Source organism: Pteropus alecto, unplaced genomic scaffold (genome assembly GCF_000325575.1).
Source record: "Pteropus alecto unplaced genomic scaffold, ASM32557v1 scaffold123, whole genome shotgun sequence".
Lineage (NCBI taxonomy): Eukaryota > Metazoa > Chordata > Mammalia > Chiroptera > Pteropodidae > Pteropus > Pteropus alecto.
Window position 1 is genome coordinate 2,517,713 of NW_006433950.1, and position 6,548 is coordinate 2,524,260.

A 6,548-nucleotide genomic window follows, 5' to 3' on the forward strand; every position below is an offset into this window, starting at 1 on the left:
TCACACTGAGCTCCCCATGGTCCCAGTGGGGAAACTGAGGCTTGGCAAAGCAGGGGGGAGCTGGGGTTTGATTCCTGGCCGCGTGGGGCGCAGGGCTGCAGGGGTCCTCGGGGGGCTCCGGCCTGGCCCCAGCATGGGGCAGCTGTGCCATGGGGAGGCAGCAGGCCTCTCAGGTGGGGACCTGAGGCTCGGGGCGCGGCCGCTCTCGCCTCAAATCGCTCATTGCGATGCGTTTTCTCTGCCTCCAGCCGCCGTCTCGGGGCTTCTCATGGAGGTTTTTGGTGCTCGTTTTATTTTGTACTTTTTGAAAATCGTTCCAGCTTGAAGCTTCCAATTTCCGTGAAGTCATTGGAGGCAGGAGCCTGGCCTGACAGCGCCCCCACAGCCCCATCCTGTCAAGGGCTCCGCCGAGGCTGGGAGAGGGGCCCCCCGCACCTCAAGTGGCGCTGAGCTGAGGTTCATTGTTCGCCGTTCTGCTGCCTCCACGGCCAGAGCAGGAAGTTGTGGGTTCCAGATGTGACTCACTCTCATTAGGTAGCCGGTGGAAGGAGCCTTCACATGTGTGAGCCTGGATGCTGGCTGAGGCAAGGCAGGCGAGGGCCGGGCCACCTCCGAGCCGCCTCGGACCCTGGCCCAGCCGCCCAGGGGCCCTGGAGGAGAGCCAGGTAAAGCGGAGTGTGGGGACGGAGCGCCATCTGTGCTAGCAGCCCGGGCCTAAGGGGACCGCAGAACAGCATCCGCCGCCGGGCGGACCTGGCCTGGGAGAGGGTGCACGGGGTCTGCACTCGGGGTGAGGGAGGCTCTCGGGGCCTCCTGGGCAGATGGCCGGGCGGGCCGGCTCCTGGGTAAAGGACCAGAGACAGCCTGTCACTGGCCTTTCGCGGCCTGACAGGAAGGTGCCGTTTTGTTCCACGGTGCGGTTCACGTGGCCCGTTTCTCCTAGAATTCTGTGAACTGCAGACTCACGTCCGCGTCTCTTTCCAAGGCTGTAATTTCACGTGTACAAGTGCACTTTACTTTTCTCAGTGACAGTGAGAATTAGCGAGGGAAGGGCGAGTGAATTTATTTTATTAGGTTAAAAAAAAAATAAACAAAAAATCCCAAGCTCTGAAAGTGATGCCAAGAGACAAGAAAACCAAGCTGCCCCAAGAAGACGGAATAAGCTCCCTTTCCCTCCCACCCCTCCCACCCCGAGGCCCGGGGACTCGTATGTGCCACTGGGAGCGGGTCCTTCCAGATCTTTCTGCATATCGAACATGTGCACACAGACACAGGGAGAAGCAGGAGCCCTTCTCTTCCCTGTCACCGCTGGCACAGAGTGGGGGAGAGGGGCTTCCTCCCTGGCCCTTGGGGAGGGGAGGGGAGGGGGAGGGAAGCAGAGGGCTGGGCGGGCCTCCGAGTGACAGGCCCCTGGCCCCCAAGGCCTAGACAGGCGGCCGGAGGCCGGGCTGCCTCTGCCTGGAGTGGCTGTGTGACCCGTAGGCTGTCACTAGCGGCCTCGGCCACACAAGTGGACGATGTGAGTTGGGATGAGCCCAGCCTTTCTCGGAGTGGGGGTGCTGCTCCCCGGGGAGCCTTGGGGTGGTTTTAGCCTGGATGTGGATGACCAGGTTTAAAACGTGTTTGGGGTTTATTTTAATGTGTTCCAGGAACAAAAACCTTGTAAATGGGACCTTGAATCTGTGACTTCATGAGTGTGTTTTGCCTCGGACAAGGTTAGAGAAGCTTCTGGAGAGAGAAGCAAGGCGGCCTGAGGGGAAGTGTGAAGGGATTGGCCCTGCAGGAAGTGTGGGCGGCCGGGCCCCTCCCGGGAGGCCTGTCTGAGGCCTTCGTTTTGGCCCGGGCTGTGGGTCCGCCACCTCCACACGGGCCCCGGGCTTCCCGGGGTTTTCCTGAGGTGTGGGTGTGGGGGAGGGGAGGCCTGGGATGGCTCTGGACGCTTGGCCTAGGAAGGGGAGGTGTGAGCTTCGAGGGGGAAGTCTCCGGTGGCAGTTTATGGAGGAGCGGCTGTTTACTGGTGGCCATTTTCCGGGGGGGTCGGGGTGAGGGGGGATCTCGCAGGGCCTCTGTGGGCCTGGGGAGGGGGCGCGTTGGTGGGACAGGTGGCAGTGGGGCCTCCGAACAGGCCAAAAGTGCTTTGCAGAGGTCTGATTTGTCATCGCTTTGGGGACGTTGCAGCTTGTGACTGTTGGTTAAACGCACCCCCTCCTCCCCCTCTGCCCTGTGTGGTAGGTGTCATCCGCCCCTAGCAGGGCACTGTCTTGTCCTGGGGCACACAGCGCGCCGGTCCCCGGGGCGTCCACTCGCACACGCCACCCCTCCTGGAGAACCGCCTGTCTGCATAGGGGCTGGGCAGGGCGGGGCGAGGCTCACCAGGGGCTCTGGTGGCTGTGGAGGGCGGCTTGGGGGTGGCCCTCACTGGGGCGTCAGGAACCAGATTCCTCCGAGGGAGGCCCCGCCCCGGTCCCTCGTCTATACCGGCTGCAGGGCGGCTGGGGCTGAGTCGGGCCCTGTGTTCTGGACACGCACTCCAGTCCTGCCTCTGCTGGGAGGCCCTCTGGGTGTCCCACCCGCCATCACCAGGGACCACTGCGAGGTGGCCAGTGGCCCGACCCTCCGCCCTGTCCCTTCCCCACTGCTGTCCCGGGCCCTTCCCCCTGAGCTGATCTCAGCGGCCCGCAGCTCATTGCCCAGGCGGAGGGTGGCGCTCAGCCCCCCTGGGGAAGTGTCGAGCCTCCGAGGGAGCAGGCAGAGCGGGTCCCCCTGGACGCCTGTGTCGGAGTGGCTGCGTCTGGCCTTCTGTGGGGTCGGGTCTCGGGCTTGGGACGGAGGTGCCGGTGGTGGGCCTTTTGGGTGTTTACTATGGTTAAAAAGACTCATGTAGCCAAGAGCTGGGGCTTGGTTTGGCTCGTTGACTGAGACCACTGGATCTGAGCAGCAGCCAAGAAGCAGGGGTCTTCTGGAGCCCCCCGCCTCCTGGCAGAGCTGGCTGATGCTCAGGTGGTAGCCCAGGGCTAAGCCCACTCTGCCTCCTCCTAGAAGCGTGAGAAGTGACCAAGGACTGAGCCAGCTTCTTGCATCTGTGAAATGGGTCGCTCACGGTACCCAATGTGTCAGGTGGTCCTGGGATCAAGTGAGGACATGCACTTGCTGGCGGTGGTTGTCATTATCGCCATCACGTGGCTGCACGCGGGGCTCTGCTCTGCCTTTCCTGCCTTGGGTGGGAGGGTGGACATGCCAGCAGCCATTAGCATCCGGCTCGACCTGCCGCAGCCCATGAATTGCACAAGTGGCCACGTCACGGCGTTGCCCAATCCTGGACTCAGACCTGCTGGGCGACAGACGCAGCTTCCACTCCTGCTGTCCCCACATGCCTCACCCCACCCTGGGGGCCCTCCAGGCATGGGGCTGGGCCAGTGATAAGCCTTGGGCCGGAGGTGGGCTCAGCTTCTGCAGGTGACCCTTCTCCGCGTGACACCTGGGGCCGAGTTTTCTCCTGTCCTCTGCTCATCTCTTTGACAGGTGTCGTTCACGGGCATTTTCTGAGCACTGACCAGGTGGCGTGCTGGGGAGACTCTGAGTGGACCCGTTGTTGGGATGGGTAGGACGGCTGATGTTGGGCCTGGAGAAGAGGCCCGTGGGGGTCCTGGGTTCCCCCAACACACATACCTGATCAGTCTCTCCTGTCTGGGGCGTGCTGGAACCCCTTCTCTTAGATCCCCGGGTCCCCCAGTCCTCTCTCTCACGGCCTCTCAGGCGCTCTGGGCCGGGCTTGCCCCTCTCCTGCCTTTGCCAGTGCTGTCCCGCCTCACACCCCCTCTTGACTGGTGTCCCCCACATGAGGGCTCTCACTTCAGGGGCCCTCGACTCAGGAGAAGAGGGGACTCAAGTGTCTCTGCTGCTCAGGCATCCACCTGGCACCCTCCCCGTCCTCAGCTCTGTGTGGAGCCCCCCTCACTGTGTAGAGCCGGGGCTGGGGGACACCAGGAGCACCCTCCTTTCCACCCTGCCCTTTATGTCTCAGCCTGCACCCCTCCCCACGCTGACCAGCAGAAGGAATTACCTGTGACTGTGCCTGGGGGAAAGGAGCTAACTGAGGTCTTCGTCGCAGACACCCCAGTTCTCAGCCACGTTTCTGGCCCCCACGGCCCACCGCCCCTTGCTTCCTCCTGGGCCTGGCTGGGGCTGACGGAGCAGGGATGCTCGTGACCCGAGAGGTGGCACTTGCAGTCGGCCGTGTGGCAGACCCCGCTTTTGGGGAGCATGAGGCCCCTAGCGGGTGCATGCAGGGTGGTGCCAGTGCCCCCCTGTCGGGACCCAGTGTACCCCGATGGGGGTGTCTCTGTCTTCGAGGGTCCAGACCCTTCTCTCTGCCTCGGTCTCACTGCCTCAGGCGCAGTGGACTTGGGTTGTTGGTTCCCGGCGCCTCTGACCGGCACCGTGAGGAGAGAGGCCCAGAGTCCTGGGTGCAGCTGCTCTCTGCGCAGACGGGGAAACTGAGGCCCAGAGGGTTCCACAGCCTCAGAGCCAGCGTGAGTTTTCCTGGTTGGGGCTGTGATGGACGCACATTTTCCTGGTCTCACTCAGTGTGGGGGGCATGCGCTGAGGGCCAGTCGGGTCCTCCAGGCCTCAGTCCCCACTCTCTGCAGTGGGCAGGCTGACCCCGCCTCCCATGGAGCTCTCTGCCAGGCGGGCCTGGGACCTCCCTGTCTGCCCTTCCTGCTCCTGCCTTCCCACACCTGTTTCCCTCGTCCCTCCCTCCGACTGTGGGAGGAGGAGCCCTTTGAAGTCTGGTGGAGGTGTTGCTTTGATGGGGTCTGGGGCTAATGGGCAAGCAGCCTCTTTTGAAACAGCCAGACTCCCAGAAGCCAGTGCTCAGGTCTCCTGGGGAGGGGTTGCCCTAGTGCCAGGCAGGGCCTGGGGCGGGGGAGCAAGGGAATAGAAGAGCTGGCTTTTGGGGGGTGAGGTGACAGGAAATGAGACCGAGACCCCTGGGACTTGAAGCGTGCCCCCCGTGCCCGTTGGCGTCAGTGTCTCCTGCTGCCCACCCCTCGTGTCTGGAGCCAGCCGGGGTGACCCAGCTCCTTGCAGTCCTCGTGTGCCAGCCTCTGCGTGAAGCCCTGAGCGTTAGGTACCGTTACGGGTCCATTCTGCGAGGAAGCCGAGGCCCAGAGACCTTATGCACCGTGCCCCAGGTCACACAGCTCCCCTGCTGAGGAGCTGGAGTTCAAGCCTGTCGGCCTCAGAGCCTGTGCTCTCAACCGCTAGGCCTCCTGCCGTCCCCACGGCTCAGCCCGAGGCCACACTGTTGCCCACCTGGCGATTCTTTTCCTCATGCGGCTCATTTATTACACGTCTCCCCGTTCTCGCGCCTCCCCCCACCCCCGCCACGCCCGCTGGGGGGGACCCTGCCTGTGTTTTCTCGTGTCGGTCTCTTGCCCCGCCCAGTGCACTCTGGGATGGAGGCCCGGGGCCCTGGGGGCCCGTGGTAGGTGCAGGACAGCAAGGTCCGCCTCTGTCCACATGCAGTTTCTGGGTTTCCAAGGAGTTTCTATAGCCAAAAGGTCACTTCACTGCCAGGATAGACTGGGGAGTGGGGACCGTTTTCATCCCCATTGCTCCAGTGAGAAACTGAGTCCAGAGAGGCAGGTGATCGACCGGAGCTCATGCAGACAGGACTAGGGACCCCAGGGTTGGGGCCCAGCCCCTGACTGTCAGTGGCCCAGTCTGTGGAGCTTGGGGTTTGTGTGTTCCCGATGTGCCAGGCAGTGTCCGAACCTGGAAGCCGGGCAGGGCACGGCCAGACATCAGCCTTGGGGAGTGAGTGACAGGCCAGGTGCCCTGTGCTGTGGTGGGAAGTGCACCTGGGACACGGAGGTGGCTCGGCATCCAGATCAGGAGGAAATCAGGCCGCCCTCCTGGAGGAGGTGGCAGCTGAGCCTGGCTCCGCAGGGCGAGCAGGAGTTTGCCAGGCCATTTGCAGAGGCCGTTTGAGGGTGGGAGGGTAGGCAGTGCTTTTAGGCTGCCAGAGCCTGGAGACCAAAGGGTGGGGCTTGTTTGGGGAACCGAAATAAGTCAAATCACACAGCCGTGAAGAACACCTCAGCAGCCGTGGAGGAGTTTTTTGGCCAAGGGGTGAGCAGGACGGGGCTTAGTATTCTCTGGGTCCCGGACAGGTGCAGGGAGCCTTGGCGGACCGTCCTGGGGGGGCCTTGGGTTTGGGGGACGTGGGGATGCTGCAGCCTAAGACCGTGTCACAGCACTTCCGTGCCCAGCCGGAGGCTGGCTCGGAGGGCGAGAGTTCGTGGAAGCGAGGGGTGAGGGGCCTGGGGCGGGGACTCGGCTCCGGGGACCGCTGTGGTGGTGAGGCCTGCCAGTCCCCGTCTGGCGCAGCTCCGGAAGCTGGGTGGAGGCTTGGGGGTTTCGTCGGCAGGGGCTGCTTCCCCCCGGCAGAAGGGCGTTTGTGGGCCCTGGGCCGGCCTTCACCAGGCAGCCCCGGTCCCTCGCATGCCCCCGTGGCCTCGCTCAGGAAGCCACAGGGAAGGGGG

The 6,548-nt window shown here is 63.7% G+C and overlaps 1 protein-coding gene across 1 annotated transcript in view; it reads left to right on the top strand.

The window, feature by feature from the left end:
- The first annotated feature begins 208 nt into the window (after positions 1 to 208).
- Positions 209 to 6,548, top strand: part of ADCY7 (adenylate cyclase 7) — a 43,768-nt gene continuing 37,428 nt past the window's right edge. The window contains exon 1 of the mRNA XM_025044593.1: positions 209 to 665. The gene's annotated coding sequence lies outside the window, so the exon portion shown is untranslated. The remainder of the gene's footprint in view (positions 666 to 6,548) is intronic.